We start from the raw sequence: 19,047 nt of genomic DNA, 5'->3' as shown, positions 1-19,047 counted from the left end.
TCGTTGAATCCACTCAGTGCTCCACCACACGATTATATAATGTTCCCCCACCTGGTGAAGTATATGCTCATCTTATTATTAGATGCATAAAAATAGGTCAATCTCGACTAGACAATTTATACAAAACCCATTATCACACTCAAGATCCTGCACTTCTTCCTCATATCCATGCCAAAAAGATAGAATTAGACTCCCTTTTCTCATATAAAACATATAAAACAGAAAAAGCATTGCACTGGTCTAAAGCCAAATTTCTCTTTTCCAGTAAATCCTATACAGCTATGTTTGCCAGGAAACTCAACCAAACTCCTAAACCATCCCATGTTTACCAATTGCGTATGGCTACACATCCCTCTGAGATATTGGATACATTTCAAAAATTTTAGGCAGATCTGTTGGCCTTTTATTTCCCCAGCAGCTTTTTCTTGGTTGGCAAATTTCCCTCCCCCTACTCTGGCCCACTCTCAACAAGACTCACTAAATGCACTCTGTTCTGAAGAGGAAATTAGGCTTATTGTTAAATCCCTGAAGTCAGTATCAGCCCCAGATGGCTTTTCCTCAGCCTAATTTAAACAATATATAGACCTTCTGACCCCTAAACTGACATCCTTGTTTAATTATATTTTGGAGGGTGGGCACTTTCCAGATGAGATGCTTTTGGCCAACATCCAGATGAGATGCATTTGTCCCGAATCTCAAAATCTGGTAAGGACCACTCCCTGCCGGTTAACTTTTGTCCAATTTCAGCCATTAACAATGATCTAAAATTTTTCAGTAAATTGCTAGCCAATAGACTTGCTGCTGTAATTTTTACTCTTATTTTCCCATATCAATCGGGTTTCATACCAGACCGGCAAATCACACATAACATCAGATTGGCCACCAACATTTACAGGATGCTAATCTAACATTGTCCTCTGTTCTCCTCTTGAGTTTGGACATCCACAAAGCCTTGGATAGTGTCACATGAGAGTATCTTGCAGCTATATTACAACAATCTGGGTTTCATGGGGAATTTTATCATGCCTTTAAAGCCATTTACACCAATCTGCAAACAAGAATGTGAATCCCAAGCTGCAACTCTGATTTTTTTAAATTAGGCAAAGGGTACTCGTTAAGGATGCCTGTTTCACCACTTTTGTTTGCCCTTGCAACGGAACTCCTTGCAGCAGCCATACACAGACACCCAAATATTTCAGGCTACACAAAAGCGGGTTCCGGATACATGCATGTACGCAGATGACATGTTATTGTATCTTACTAATCCCTCGATTTCCCTCCCAAATCTGCTACAGACTTTAAAGGATTTTTCTGCCCTTTCGGGTCTTACATTATTATAGCTAAATTTATAGCAATACCCATTAATATTCCAAGCACCCAATTTCAGTTTTTAAAACACTCTTTTGATTTCCAATGGTCTGAAGTTTCCCTCTCATATTTAGGGATTAAACACTTTTTTTAAGAAAAACTACCTCCCCCCCCCCCCCCCCCCATAGTAGTTTGGGCTTGGTGTACATCCACTCGCTCATTGTAAACCGTGGCATAGTTATAGTTATGGAGTTGCTTTTCCATCAATGCGGCCCCCTAAAGATCATCAACTTGAGACTGCATGCATGAGATTGAGTGATTCAGGTCTATCCTGATATCTTTCTGAAGGGACAGGAGCATTTTTTTCAAGGTATTCTCATAGACAGCGTTGTCAGCATTGTGCAGCTCTGCCAATGAAGCCTCAGGTTCCTCATCTGAGTCAGCATCCCAGGAGTGAGAAGCAGTAGAGGTAAAGAATAAAAGCTTTTTTTTATCGTGGTTGGATGAGAAGGGGAGGCATATGGTGAGGATGCAGCCCTCTTGGAGCAATCTCTGGTTCGGTGTGCTGATTGTGTGGTGTAATCCATCTCCTCATTCACTGTGTATTGGGAGGACTGAGAGGAAGCACGCTGTGGAGTGGAGGGTGCCACTCTGGATGTGGAGCTGCCACCACCCTGTGAGCCGGGGCTTTGAGCCACTGAAGAACTTCATCAGCTTGTGGGGCCCCAATGCTGAATTTTTCTTGTAAGACATGTTGTTGAGTAGTTTCAGGTCCCAGACTGCTGAGTGGCGTGAAGTAGAAGTGGTGGTGTCGGTAAATTAGAAAGAAGTTCTCCTATGGTCGCAGATAAGAGTTTCTATGTGGCCATCCTGGTGCGTAGCCCAACTCCACCCGCCTTTAGTTATACTTTAAAGCCCAACTTTAAGATTATTCCTTTTGGTGGGGCTGCTACTGCACTGCAAGGATTAACTGCCCATTTTTTGAGGGGAGATGAGAAGCACTTTTACTTACTTTACATACAGTCCCACTGCCAGGGATAATTCAAAAAATTCCCAGTGTTGGGTGCATTAATTAAACAGCATCATCAGAGAACTGGTTTAGATAGGATACCAATATCTTTTTCAACAATAGTACAAATCTAGCATTTAAATCCAAATATACTAGAAATATAATGTTGATCTTTGCTATCATAATGTATTGTTATTTTCAGTCTTCACAACTATACCACTGAATTCTGAATGTAGAGTGACAATTTTTTAGGTATGAGATACTTTTTTATAATAAATATCATGCATATGCGCCCACTGTAACAAGGGAAAAAGTTTATACACTGAAAGAACTACAAATCCTTTTAGCAGAATCCACTGATCAAAAATGGACATCCCCAATGAACATCTGTTTAGGCTTTAAATAATGTTCTGCCCCTGAGCCTTCAGTCTCAAAGATTAATTTGTTTGTAACAATCAAGGCATATAGCCTGCAAATATGTTGGAAAAAAAAAACACAGTGAGGATTTAGTTTAAGCAGCACATTTTATTTCAATGTAGCTTAAATGAATAAACTGTAGCATGCAGACATATTTGTGACAGCATGAGGGCAACACAAGATCATGTATTTGCATGTAATTAAGCAGGCACATCTTCTGGACACATTGGATTTTGCTTTCAGGGAAGATAATAATTATATTTTTGGCCTTGTGATCACATAATAAAATGGAAAATCTTAAGCATATTATTCCAAGTATTAATATTTCATTAGCTGTTCATTCTTAAAGCTGCTTAAATAAGTGGCAACTTTGTAGGAATATTGTCCCTGTCATGTGAGTCATGCTAAAACATTGTGTGGTATATTTATTCATGCATTGTTTGTTTCCTTTGTAAAAAAATTTTATTTAAACTACAGATATCTTTAAAATTGTCTTTACATCTAGAGCAAAATATATTCACTGGTCTTCTGTGGTATCATATAAGGTTTTAAAATGAGCAACATGCTGCTTATTAGATTGCTTTTAAAGGCTAGAAGAACCTACATAGAAAATATCTGATAGTTGGGCTTTGATTTAACTTAAATATAATTAAAGTATTATAGAAATTTAAGGTAAAAAAATAATGTTTATCTGTCCGAAAACCCTTTTTTTTAGTTTTGGGTAGAATGGGGATATATTAGAAGCATTGTCATGTTTTACTGCCGAAATACACAATAAAATAAAATACACAACAGGCGCTTGATCACATATCGAACCAAAAGTCCATGGAGTTAAAAGTCATTAATGGCACAGGGGGAGAAAAAGTCCACCATGTAGGGCAGCCATCCAGAAACCAAAAGCCAGGGGTTCCACAGGGACTTGCCATGAAGAAGGAGCGCGGCTGCCCTCCCCCAGGCAGCAAGCACACTCGGAAACGCGTCGCATACAGATGACATCATCCAGGGTCGACTATCCACCAAGCCTTGCTGTCAAGCAAATACACCGAGCCTACTTCCTGGTTCTAACCTTGCCGTACAAGCCGGCCACGGCGAAAGGATTTCAGCTCCAGCAGGACTGATGTCCATGACCGGATGATGTACACTTCTCCACACTGGAACCTTGTTTTATGGGCATGAATATATGCTTACTAACGTGAGTGCATAATTTTATTCATTAAACCTGTTGCATAAAGTCTACACTTAGAGGCGCCTCTGTCTGTTTATGTTTTACTGCCATTCGGGGCTCCAATAAAGATAACAATTAAAAACAGACAGAGTTAGCCTTACCCTATTTACGTTATTTTTCCACTGTCTGTATTGCTGTTAGAGAAACTCCCCCTACTTTCAGACCTGGTGGCAAACTTTTTACCAGACAGGAAGGGAAGGGATCTCTCCATCAGCACTTCTGGCAGCAGTAAAACTTGCTAATCCTTCCCCACTATCCAAAACTAGAAACCAAAATCAGATCAGATGAGAAGGATCAGGGAAAAAAAAACATTGTGTAGATAAAGCCTTTGTATGGGAGCAGCCAAACCATGGTCTTTCCACAATGAAGGCTTTATAACACTTCCCATTTTCACCTTCATGAGATGTGCATTGATCATGTAGTTTCATGGTTTCAGCGTTGCCCTGTACTCACAGCCGATATTACAGTAAGTGTTCTTTCACATTGATGAGGTCTGTTTTTTTCGCATCATAGGTGCAATGCAGCGTTACCTGAACTGTCTCATAGACTTCAATTGTACTGGGTGGTTTTGGTACAATTATAAAAGGACACCAAAATTCCTGCATGCAAGACACGGTGCCATTAAGCATTTTCTTGTCAACTTGACATGCTTTGGAACATGGTGCTTTTTGACTTATACCATCAGATCACAAGCCCTCCGTGCAGTAACGAATCTCAAGGTGTAATTAAACCATTTACTAGGAAATAGCAGCTAGTCTTTTTTGTGAACAAAGTGAAATAAAAAAGCCTGTACAGGTGAACAAGAATTGACATATATTGATTTGACTGCTGAAGAGAAAAGCAGATATTCTAAGATTGGAAAGTCTCTCCTTATTTAGTAAGATGAAAACAGCACTTCTGATCTTTTTTTTTGGTTTGCACTGGTTTGTTCACTCAATAATCATGAAGAGAAGAGGATTTTCCTGATCTAAACTTTTGTGTTTTACCTATTCTGAGTCTCTAAGCATTGCTCCTTTTATAATAACACACAACAAACATGGACACAAAAGCTTGCATTTAACCAGTCTGATTGTGTTTTTTTTTTTCTATACCCCACCCCTGATTAACCACTTGCCCACTGGGCACTTATTCACCCTTCCTAACCAGGCCAATTTTCAGCTTTCGGTGCTCTCACATTTTGAATGATGATTACTCAGTCATGCGACTGAAATTGTTTGTCCTTTTTCACACAAATAGAGCTTTCTTTTGGTGATTTTTAATCACCACTGGGTTTTTTTATTTTTTGTGCTATAAATTAAATAAGACTGAAAATTTTATAAAAAAATGCACTTTTCTTTATTTCTGTTATGCAATTTTGCAAATTAGTATTTTTTTTTCCACACATTTTGGCCACAATTTACACTGCTACATATCTTTGGTAAAAATAACCGAACTCAGTGTATATTATTTGGTCTTTGTGAAAGTTAAAGAGTCTACAAGCTATGGTGCCAATCACTGATAATTGATCACACCTGATTACACCTGATGTACTGACAGCCTATCTCATTTCTTGGGACACTAACAAGCCAGGACAGTACAAATACCCGCCAAATGACCCTGTTTTGGAAAGTAGACATTCCAAAGTATTTAGTAAGAGACAAGCTGAGTTTTTTGAAGTTGTAATTTTTTCCCACAATTCTTCGCAAAATGAAGATTTTTTTTCACAAAATTGTCATATTAACAGGTTATTTCTCTCACATGGCATAGTATACTTGCAACTACATGCCAATACACATTCCGTTACTCCTCCTGAGTATGGCAATACCACATGTGTGAGATTTTATTACAGCCTGGCCACATACATAGGCCCAACATGCAGAGAGATCCGTCAGGTGTCTAGGGACATACATTACACATTAAATTTTTTGACTAACTCTTACACTTTTGAAGGCCCTGGAGAACTAGGACAAAGGAAACACCCAAAAATGGACCCAATTTTGGAAAGCAAACACCCTAAGACATAATCTAGGAGGCATAATGAATCTTTTGAACATGTCATTTTTTTTCCACAAGTTTTTGGAAAATGAAAATACCTTTTTTTTTTTTTTTTCACACAAAGTTGTCAATTTATAAGATATTTCTAACACATAGCATGTACATAGCAAAAATTACACCCCGAAATGCATTCTGCTACTCCTCCTGAGTATGGCGATACCAACTGTGTGAGATTTTTATGCAGCCTAACCAGATACAGAGGCCCAACATGCAGGGAGCACTTTCAGATGTTCTAGGGACATAAATTACACATTTAATTTCCTGACTATCTATTACACTTTTGTAAGGCACTGTAGGGCACTGATGGGCACTGTAGTGGCACTGATGAGAACTGTAGTGGCACGGATGCAACAGGGATGAGCACTGATGTGGCACGGATGAGGCATGAATGAGCACTGATGTGACATGAATGAGCACCAATATGGCATGGATGAGGCATGGATGAGTACTGATGTGGCATGGATGAGTCATGGATGAACACTGATGTGGCATGGATTAGGCACAGGTGAGCACTGATGTGGCATGGATGAGCAATGATGTGGCATGGATGTGGCATGGATGAGCACTGATGAGGCACAGATGAGCACTGATGTGGCATTGATGAGGCATGGATGAGCACTGATATGGCACAGATGAGGCATGGATGAGCACTGATGTGGCATAGATGAGGCATGGGTGAGCATTGATGTGGCATGGATGTGGCACAGGTGAGCACTGATGTGGGATGGATGAGGCACGGACGAGCAATGATGTGGCATGGATGTGGCATGGATGTGGCTTGGATGAGCACTGATGAGGCAGGGATGAGGCACAGATGAGCACTGATGTGGCATTGATGAGGCATGGATGAACACTGATATGGCACAGATGAGGCATGGATGAGCATTGATGTGGCATGGATGTGGCACAGGTGAGCACTGATGTGGGATGGATGAGCACTGATATGGCATAGAGGAGGCACAGATGAGCACTGATGTGGCATGTATGTGGCACGGATGAGCACTGATGGGGCATGGATGAGCACTGATGTGGCATTGATGAGGTATGGATGAGCAGTGATATGGCACAGATGAGACATGGATGAGTACTGATGTGGCATGGATGAGGCAGGAATGAGCATTGATGTGGCATGGATGTGGCACAGATGAGCACTGATGTGGGACAGATGGGCACTGATATGGCATAGAGGAGGCACAGATGAGCACTGATGTGGCATAAATGTGGCATGGATGAGCACTGATGTGGCATGGATGTGGCACAGATGAGCACTGATGTGGCACAGATGAGCACTGATGTGGCATGGATAAGGCATGGATGAGCACTGATATGGCATGGATTTGGCACGCATGAGCATTGATGTGGCATGAATGAGGCATGGGTGAGCACTGATGTAGCATGGATGAGGCACGGATGAGTACTGAAGTGGCACGGATGAGCACTGATGTGGCATGGAAGAGGCACGGATGACCACTTATGTGGCATGGATGTGGTATGGATGAGCACTGTAGCTGCATGGATGTGGCATGGATGAGCACTGTAGCAGCATGGATGTGGCACAGATGAGCACTGATATGGCATGGGTGAGGAATGGATGGGCATGGATGAGGCACAGATAAGCAATGATGTGGCATTAGTGAGGAATGGATAAGGCATGAATGGGCACAGATCCAGCCCACTCGTGCTGCTGCACTGGCTCCCTCCTCCACTCACACGCTGTACCGATCGGTGTGAGGAGAAAGCTGAACCAGACATGCTCCGGGTTGTTGACAAGTGAACGCTCTGTCATTGGATGGAGCAATCAAAAGATAAAGGGCTCCTGTCATTGGCCCTTTACCCGGATCCGTGATGCGCCGGGTCCAGAGGATCACAGGCTCTTCTGGGTACATGCCCCAGGGAGCGCCCGAGAAGTGCTAGTTCGGGAGAACATCATAGTATGCCCTCCCAGAACTAGCCAACAATGCTGTAGCCCTCATTCAGCTATGGCCTGGTTGGCAAGTGGTTAAAATCAGGAAACAAATCTTACATTTAGTGCAGATCTAAACTATGCTAAGCAGCAACTAAATCCTCCAATCCTTTACAGTCAAGGAAGCTGCCATCTTAGCCTCTATTTTATCTGCATTTGCCTAGTTATGGCACATGTGATCAGCTTTAACATCAGCCATGTGGGTTAATAACTTGGTGGAAAGTTAACACAAACCCAATATAACCCAATGTAATGGTCACCATTCAAGGCATTCCTTTAATATAACTGATTTGGGGAACTATTAAATTGATGGATTTAGTTCCACTCTAAAGTGGGACTAAAAGCACAAATACTTACCTTAGTTCCAACAGTTTATCACTGGTGATAGTATATTCTCCATGTGTGCTTGTCTTTGGCAGCTTCAGTTGGTCAGTACAGGATGACATCACTCACACACATGCACAAGAGTGCAGACATCCTGGCACACTGTGCGGGAATATAAACTGAGCTGCATGTTTGCAGCTCAATGTACATTCCACAAATGGATGCGAACAGTCAGGTAAATTAACTTCATTTATTGCATGTCTCTTCTCTCAAAATTAGCCCACCTGTTCACAATTTTTTATTATTATATTTATTTCCTCTTTTCCACCTTTAAAAGCCCAATGAAGCTTTCAGTTTTATTCAGTTAATAGATAGGTAAATGAGCCCGAATGTTGCTGTTCACCTGAATTTGCGGATCGCTCGGCAGGATGTTCGTCCGCCGAGCGACCCACAATGCAATGTGCGCTGCACAGTACATTCTAAGCCCTGATTGGGCAAAGTGTTTTTTTTGTTTCATTATCATTATCATTTATGCCCTGCTATACATCATATAATAAAGGTGATAAAGGTTCATTTGCTGCAATATAGGAGTTAGGTGAGCACTACGTGCCATATTAGGGAGACATAAGTAGCTAGAGGTGAGGGTTGTTAGTGGCTGAGTAGAGAATAAATAAGGAATAATGGAAGAATTCCAAAGGACTGTTTAAGCATTCTGAATGCACATATAATTGAAAGAAAATGTCATGAAATCTTGTTGTTACTTCAATGTTGAATGGTGTGAAGTGATACAAGGGTTGGACAGTGTGGTAAAGTGAATAGATATGACAAATACCAAATATATATATATATATATATATATCAACCAAGGGTTTTTAGACAGCAGGAATATAGTATAAACAATAAAAATTAAAATCCATATACAGTTTTAAAATGTAAGCTCTGGGGGGCCCCAATTTAAAAGTAACTGATGTCCTATAAACAAATGGCAGGTGACATTATTTACAGGAATTTCCAATAATTATGTACACCTGTTTAATATAATTTATAATAATAACACCTGTTTATGAAAACCCCAACGCGTTTTAAATGATGATCAAACTCTTCCTCAGGGGGATGGGGATATCTTGAAAAAGTAAGGGGATTGTTTGACCCTCAACCAGAGCAAAATCTAGTTTAAAAATTTCAACCTGTTTTTTAGATTAGCCCTTGCAGAAATATACTTGTCCCTGTTCCCATTCCTGAAAGCTGTATTCTGCTTCCTAAGACATTATCGTCATCCAGGGTTTCAAATTTGGAAAAATCTTGATACGCTTATCTTTCTTTGCATTGTCCACACAAAACTTTATTTATTGCAGTACTGGATCTGAGTACAAGCTCAAATCTCACTGCCCAAACACGCCCTAGTCTGTTCTTTTCTTTTCAATGGTTTTTTTTAAAGATTTTCAAACCAACAAACAAAAAAATATACAGAATTATCATTCATCACAGAAATCAAAGCATACAATGACATATAAAAACTGAGGGTCACATACTTACATTGTGCATCTATCTGCAATTGTCAAGACTATAAATTGACTTGCATTCCCCTGAGAGTGTCACCCAGCTGGGCAGAGAGAATGGCGCCGCAAGATCCGACACCCCAACGGGAACTAACTGTGTCTGGACCCCGTGCCCCGCCCTCCTCAACCCCACTCCGGCTCCACTGAAACCTTCACTTTCCTTCCCAGGGAAACGCCATAATAGATACTTTGAATGGTCATATTGCTATGTGAGGCAGTAGTGACCGTAAAACAGAAAAGTATGAATGATACAGGCAAAAAATATAAGAACGAATAGACTATCAACAGGACAGTCTGAACAGAGCCTCCTAAACAAAAGTAATCATCAAATTAAAATGTACATTTTAATATGCAATATCCATCAACCAGGATACAGTCTCGACCATTGGGACTACTGTTTTTGAAATGTCAATGTGGAATCCCTCGATCCGGCAAAGAACTTTTCATAAGAATGGTGCACCTTAACTCTTTTTATAACATCATATACAGTAGGTATATGGGCTGATCTCCAGGAGGCAGACACCGTTAGTCTAGCTGCTGTAAGAATATGTGAAATCACACACCTATTTCCCCTGGAGACCTTATGGATTCCAAGGTTAAGTAACGCTAATGCAGGTGACATCGGTACTGCGTTGCCCGTCACCGAGTCCATCAACGCAAATACAGCAGACCAGTAACTTTTTAAGCGTCTGCAGTCCCAAAAAGTGTGGTCACAGATCAGCAGAAAGGGCAAAAGAACCGCTCCAGTGATAAGGTAATCCCAACCATCAAAATAAGGTGCAGCAAGGATCCGCAGTCCAGGCAACTATAATGTATAGAGAGAAATAGCCGCACTCCCAATTGAAGGTGAAAAATATAAAATCTGTTTTATTCATATCCAAAAGATAAAATCAATTCAAAGTGTATCCATAATACAGTCAGAGACAAGAGATGAACGCATAGTAGTTGATGCGTTTCACGGATAAACGTCCGCTTAGTCGTAACCATAAAAAGTGTGGAACAGATTACCCTTGGCCTCACATCCCCTCCAGCACAGATCAGAATTATTTTTAAACATAATCACAAGTTTAGAGGGGGTGAGATAACTGCAGTTAAGCATTTTAAGTGCCCCTTCCCAATGGTTAGTGCAATGAGTAAATTGGTGATAAGTCTTAATAGCCGCTTGCCATTCTTTTCTAGAGTAAACTGCTTTCAAGTCCTTCTCCCAGTCAGTCATGGCTGCTGATTTGCTCGGGCGAGTAGAGGAGTTCAAGATATAGTAGAACCATGACAGTCGTTTGGGTTTGAGATATGCTCTGGTAAGATAGTCCCACACTTCAGTCCATATTACAATTTGCGTATTGGGGAATTTAAGATGGTAGTGGTGTAGTTAGGCATAGAAAAGGAAGTTAGAAGTATGTGGTTGGGATAATATCTGTGCGTAGGTAAGTGAGCGTAGGAATAAGTGATGTGGGGTTTGAAGTGATGGTAGGAGGAATTCATAAGAGGCCAACGTAAGGTCTTTATTGCAAAGGGGAGCACCGGAGATATTCCGAAGCGCCCCCCAAGCATTTACTGTGGCTTGGATAGAAGGGATTGCAGGATAGTGAATTTGTCGGTCAGTCAACGTTGCTAGGAGGAGGGAGAGAAGATCCTTATTAGCCGCCAGAGCCCTTTCCAAATGCACCCACAATTTGTCGGAATTTGGATCGAACCAGGCCTTCATTTGATCTAATATAGCAATATAGCTGCCAAATGATATTTTTTAAGATTCGGTAGTCCTGCGCCTCCCACCCTCCTAGATTTCATGAGGGTAGAGTATGGGATCTTTGGCACCTTCCCATCACACAAAAATTTCCTAAATAGTTGATCTACATTCCGAAAAAAGGACTCAGGTAGGGCAATAGGGATGGTTCTGAAATAGTAAAGAATTTCCGGAAGAACTGACATTTTTAGGGCAGCTATCCTTCCTAGCCATGAAAGTTCAAATTGGGCTATCCGTGACAAATAGTTTTTGATAGTATTTTGTAGAGTAGAAAAGTTAACAGAGTACGTGGTGGATGTTGGTAATGCCAGGTCTATTCCTAGATATGGGAGGGAAGTCATGGTCCATTGAAAGGGATGGGTCCTCTTCAAAACTGTCAGGGCCCAGGTGGTACTAATAGTGGCATGCATTGGGATTTAGTGACATTCAACTTGTAGTATGAAAGTGCTCCGAAGGTGTCTAAGACCTGTGCGAGCTTGTTTAATGAGGTTACTGGGGACGTCAGAGTGAGGATTACGTCATCCGCGAAAAGTTCTATTTTATGGTCCCTGTCACCCACTCTTATACCAGTGATTTGAGAGTCGCTACTGATGGCCTCCACCAGAGGTTCCATAACCAGTGAGAAAATCAATGGAGATAGCAGTCACCCCTGACGGGTGCCATTGGTGATATTAAAGCTATCTGACATAGCGTTGCATGTATATACCCTTGCCGATGGAACAGTATATAGGGCTGCTATGGCATAGTAAACAGGACCCCCAAGCCAAATCTTTGCAGTGTAGCTCTGAGGTACCCCCAGTGAACCCTATTGAACACTTTTTCAGCGTCCAGCGTCAGGAACACTGAGGGCACCCCACGAGCCTCCGCCACCTTCAGCAGATTGAACACCCTCCGAGTGCCATTGGGTGCTTGTCGACCCTGCACGAAACCCACCTGGTCAGCTCGCACCAAGTGGGGAGTAACCTTTGCTAGCCTTTGGGCCAGAATTTTAGCATAGAGTTTTAAGTCTGTATTTAACAGAGAAATGGTGCGAAAGTTTTGAGGTGTGTCTGGAGCTTTACCTGGTTTTGGCAGGACAACAATGATGGCCTGGAGCATCTCCGAGGAGAAGCAGTGTTAAAATTGCAAGAGAAATCTCTTGTTCCGATATTGGTGCATTTAAGTCATTGAGCATGTCCTCCGAGATCGAGGGAAGATTAAGTGAGTTCAAGAAGGTATGGATCTCTTGCTCATTTGGCTGCGGTGTGCTAGTGTCTTTTTGCAGGTTATAAAGGTCAGTGTAATATTTAGAGAAAGCGTTAGCAATTTCTGAAGGGTTATACACAAGGCTGGCAGTATGAGGGTCCTTTAAGGACAAAAGTTTAGTCTGGTGTTGCCGTTTTCTAATATAGTTGGCCAGCACTGATTAAGTTCACCCAACAATGCCGGGGTTGGGTCTGCTTTGTGTTTAGCTTCCAGAGACTAAGGTTCGCCGTAAGGTTGGTCATTGCCAAAGTCCGTTCCTTTTTTACCCTAGAGGCCAGCTGAAGCAGGAGGCCTCTAGAGTAAGCCTTATGCGTGCACCATAAAGTAAAGATATCAGTGTCTGGTAGATGATTATCTAAGAAAAAGTCCCGAATCCGACCACACAACCGCTCCCGGTGGCCTTGGTCCCCGAGCAAGGAGACATTATTGCACCACATATGAACCAGGGTGACCTTGTTGGATTCTGAGACCACCACCGTGACTGGGACATGGTCATACCAGCATATCGGATGGATAGACACTGATTCTACCGCCTAGTCTGTTCTTTTAAAACAGTCCTGCAAATCTGAAACAGCACTATCTGGTCAAGTTTTTATTTCTTTATACTCCAGAGGAATTCTTAGCCTAATGGGAACATATGCTGGAATTAAAAATAATGAGAGGTGGTCCAAGTGACTCAAATGGGAAAGAGGAATTTCTCTATAAGCTTGTTTAATGTTGGAATAAACCTTATTTACCATATTATCTCCTCTAGTAGCACACTTCACAAACTGATACAGTCTTGGAAGCACAAATTTTAAATTTGCTTTATTAAACACTTCCATACAGGGAACTTTCACCCCTTTCCTGCCCAGACCAATTTTCAGCTTTCAGCACTCTCACAATTTGAATGATAATTACTAATTTTTTCACACAAATAGAGCTTTCTTTTGGTGATATTTAATCACCACTGGGTTTTTCATTTTTTGTGATATAAGTAAAAAAAGAGTGAAAATTTTGAAAAAAAAAAAAAAACCATTTTGTTTTAGTTTCTATTATAAAATTTTGCAAATACATCTTTTTTTAAAAAAAATTTGGGCCAAAATTTATACTGCTACATATCTTTGGTAAAAATAACCAAAATCAGTGGATATTATTTAGTCTATGTGAAAGTTATAGGGTCTGCAAGCTATGGTACCATTCATTGAAAATTGATCACACCTAATCACACCTGATGTACCAACGGCCTGTATCATTTCTTGAGGCCCTGAAATGTCAGGACAGTACAAATACCCCCCAAATGACCCATTTTTGGGAAGTAGACAGTCCAAGGTATTTAGTAAGAGGCATTGTGAGTTTTTTGTAGTTGTAATTTTTTCCCACAATTTGGGAAATTAAGATTTTTTTTTACACAAAATTGTCATAATAACAAGTTATTTCTCACAAACAGTATATGCATACTTGCATTTACCCCCCAAAATACATTCTGGTACTCCTCCTGAGTATGGCGATACTACATGTGTGAGACTTTTACACAGCCTGGTCACATGCAGAGGCCCAACATGCAAGAAGCACTGTCAGGTGTTCTACGAGCATTAATTACACATATAATTTGCTAATGACCTATCACAATTTGAAGGCCCTGGAGCACCAGGACAATGGAATTACCCACAAAATTACCCCATTTTGAAAAGGAAACACCCTAAAGTATATTCAATGAGGCATAATGACTCTTTCGAACATGTCATTTTTTTCCACAAGTTTTTGGAAAATGTGAAAAGAAAATGAAAACGTATTTTTCTTACACAAAGTTGTCAATATATAGGATATTTCTAACACATAGCATGTACATAGCAACAATTACACCCCAAAATACATTCTGCTAGTCCTCCTGAGTATGGCGATACCACGCGTGGGAGACTTTTACACAGCCTGGCCACATACAGAGGCCCAACACCCAAATAGCACCTTCAGGTGTTCTAAGAGCATACATTTCACATCTAATTTCATCACAACCAATCACACTTTTGAAGGCCCAGAACAATGGAAATGCCCAAAAAATGACCCCAGTTTGGAAAGCAATCACCCCAACACATAATCTAGGAGGCATGGGCTGCAGATAGGTACTTAGTGTAACAGATAAACCGACACTCTGACCGGGCACCTCCATTGACGGATGCTCCTAGTGCTTCCAGAGGGCTCCAAGCACTCCACCAGACACCGTAACCACTTCAGACCCCATGAGCCGCCACAGCTTGGTTGGGGTTTCGCCGTCCCCTACCCACCCTGGATCTACAAAAAAGGCCCCAGGCTCCAGTGGGTGAACCTCTCTTTCCCCAGAGAGTGCAGCATATTACCCCAATGAGAAGCAGGACTCTAGATTGAGGGTGAAGTCACTAACTTTATTTAACAGGAAACATACTTATATACAGTTTCCCCCCACAAGGTTACCGCCCAGGTGGACCTTGTTGAGGACAGGCCCTGAGATTCACAATCCAATGAAAGCAGAGTTTTACACTCCCATACAGTGTACACAAAGATACACTATGTGGGACAATCCCTCCTCCCCTTTAGCAGTCAATTCACATACACATATACATCCCATAATAAGTTTATCTTAAGGCAGACAGAACAATGTGAGGTCAGACGTATTTCTGGCCTTCACAGCCAACGTAAGACGCTATTTCCCGTGTGGTGGAACGCAAGCGGAATTGCGCTGGAACGCACGCTGCTCGTTGTAGTGAGGAGGACGGTAGGATCGCTCTCCATTATATGCCAGGAATATAGCAATATATTTGATGAGCCTATACATTTTGTATTCATTGTTTGCGAGTGCATTATTTGAAAGCTTTTTATCATTTAATTCATTTATTGGAATGTACTGCACCATCTGGTTGTTTTCTGTTCATATGTCTGCATCTATGGGAAGGACATCCTGAAGGGGCCCCAGTTCATATCCACTTGCCAACCCTTTTTAGACCCCTGGACTATAAGGTCATAAGGGGTCTATGCATTCTGGTAAGTGGATTCACTTGTGAGGAAGAGGGCACTTTTGGATCCACAAGAACCATTTGAATTCACTTTGAAGCATTTTGGATCATGTGCTATCTGCATAATAAATTATTTCACTGGACACTTGCTTAAAAATGTTTTATTTAATATTTCACTGGACACTTTCTTAAAAAATATATTATAATTTTCTCATTTATTATTAATTGAACCCAGTCCAATGTATCACTGGGAATTGGATATCACTTATTTATTGATTATTTGCTATTTTTGCATTATAGAATTTGTATGAATATTTGTGTCACTAGATTTAGATTTACACTGTTTCAGCACTGTGTTATTCCATGCCATTATATATTAACATTTAACAATGAGACAGACACAATCCACATTCCATTTCAATACACAAACAATAGGGAAGCCTGTCAATGACAGTCTGTGTGCCTCTCTCACAGACAAGCGCACGGAATACACATTATCTAGGAGTCAGACTTCATGGCAATAGTCTATAACAGTCTAAGTCTCCCAGTGTAAAGTAGTATTAAATCTTCATATTTCTATATGAAGATATTACTGACAAATATTGCTGTCCCATCTGAAGCAATTCAAACCATAAAGTATCTGCTCCTCACCTCCAGTGACGGTGAATACCATCACACTCAGATACTCTGATGAACTGCAGATAGGTACTCAGGTACTCTGATGAGCTGCAGATAGTTACTCAGGTACTCTGTTGGGCTGCACACAGAAACTTAGGTACACTTGATAATACAAAAAAACAGCGCAAAATGATTGTGGCTGGCATAAAACATATGTGAAATATATCATCATCAATATAAGGAATAAATCAAATATATAATAGACCCTTGTGTATAAACAATATCCTGTGTGATAGATAATAATAAGTACAAAAAGTTCATAAGTGCAAATAGTCCATCAAAACGTAAAAATATAAATTCCAAAGTGCTTCAGCAGGTAGCCAGTGAAAGACAGTCCGGGACAAAGTGGACCCCCAGACAGTACTGTGTAAGGGTCACACAAGCTTAGTCCAGTAAGGAATCCAAGCAGTATCCTCTAGACTGGTTAAAACCTCAAAGGGACTTCCAATAGGCAAACTCAGCAGGATATGGGGATCATATAGGGAAGAAAGGCTCACAATAGTGTAATACTGACTAAATAAACTTTTTATTTAAACCATAAATTGGATCACTCACATTTAGTATAGAAAAAGCAGGCTGATACAGTCATTTGTTGGGTAAAACAGATCCTGTAGATCGCGATGTGCTCGGGGCTGCGCTGGTCCCGGCGTGCGTTCCACCGCTCCCGGAAATGACGTCACAGCTAACGTAGGACCGGAAATTGCATCGACACGTTTCGCCCTCCTCCAGGGCGTTATCAAAGACGTATTTCCGGCCACTACATTGGAGGGATATAAATACCCCTCCTCTAATTTATTAGTCATTTCCTGTTCCTGTTGGGTGTACCTGGCCTCATGTACACTCAACCGAAACCCCTTGCCAATCATGTCTTAAATGTTTGCTGCATACTATATAATATGAATGTGACATAATCTAGCAGGATACATATATATATTCCATCAAGATGAGGAACCCAACCAAAAATATATATATCTCCTGATATACATAAAGATATATATATATATATATATATATATATATATATGTTTCAAATCAGTTAAAAAATATTTTTTATTATTAATTCATTTCACAATCAAAAACAATGATATTATTAGAAAAAAAATTTCTTAAAAGAAAAATAAAAAAAATAAAAAAAATATATATTGGCTGTAAATGCCTTCTGATTAGGTAACCAAGACTGGAAGGTAATTGGACCATTCCGATATTGCAGAAATTTGATATCTAAAAACATATACATATATATATATAAGTTAAACAGAAAAAATAACTATAAACTATTTAACAAATATATAAAAACATGTATAAAAATATATGTATATATATATATATATATATATATATATATAACAGCCTAACAAAGGGCTATAAAATGGTGTGAATTACTCCTTAATTAAACCACCTTACTGTAAAAACGCCCCCCATGATACCGTGTACAGTCCATATATAGTACCCAGGCTAGATGGCTGAAAATGGGTGCAAGGTGCATCAAACCGTACTCAATGGTACCTCATGGATTACATATGAACTTGTCTATAGAATTGCATATAAAAATACATATAAAAAAATTACATATAAAAATTACCAGTTGGATAAAAAGCAGTTTAGGTCGAAGTCAATATTCAACCCCTGGGGGTGCAGTGTTTTTAAAAAATATATCCACCTTCCTTCATTCTGTGAAATCCCCCGGGTGAGGTTTCCCCCTCTCCAATTGGGTACTATCTTGTCTATGCCACAAAATTTAAGTCCGGTTGGGTCCTGGTTGTGAACCAATCGAAAATGATTCGATAGGCTATGTTTTTTAAACCCATTTTTAATATTGGTGACATGTTCACGTAACCGGACTCCCAATTGACGGGTAGTTCGGCCCACATACTGGAGCTTACATGGACATTCCAGAAGGTATGTCACATGTGTAGTGCCACATGTGATGAATTTGTCAATTTCGTAGGTCTTCCCTGTATTGTTGGACCATGAAATTTCACCAATTTCAGGTTTCACCATAGCGCAACATTTAATCACTTCAATTTCACTTAGGTACACTTATTGGCTTGAGAAAGGTAATCGGGTACTCTGATGGGCTGCAGAGAGGTACTTGGGTACTCTGATGGGCTAGAGACAGATACTCGGGTAATCTGATGGGCTGTAGATAGGTACTCTGGCACTCTGGGCTGAAGACAGGTACTCGAGTACTCTAGGCTGGAGACAGGTACTCGGGTACTCTGATGGTCTGCAGATAGGTACTTGTGTACTCTGATGGGCTACAGAAAGGTACTCGGGTACTATGATGGGCAGCAGAGTGGTATTTGGGTACTCTGATGGGTTGGAGACAGGTACTCGGGTATTTTGATGGGCTGGAGACAGGTGTTCGGGTACTCTATTGGGCTGCAGATAGGAACTCAGGTATCCTGATGGGCTGAATACAGGTACCCATGTACTCTGATAGGTTGCAGATAGATACTCAGGTACTCTGAACGGCTGGAGACAGCTACTCAGATAATCTGATGGGCTGGTGACAGGTACTCAGGTACTCTGATAACAGCTACTCGGTTACTCTGATGGGATGGTGACAGGT

The sequence above is a fragment of the Pelophylax lessonae genome (genome assembly GCF_965119305.1).
Source record: "Pelophylax lessonae genome assembly, chromosome: 2".
NCBI classification, from domain to species: domain Eukaryota; kingdom Metazoa; phylum Chordata; class Amphibia; order Anura; family Ranidae; genus Pelophylax; species Pelophylax lessonae.
This window is presented reverse-complemented; position numbering follows the sequence as displayed.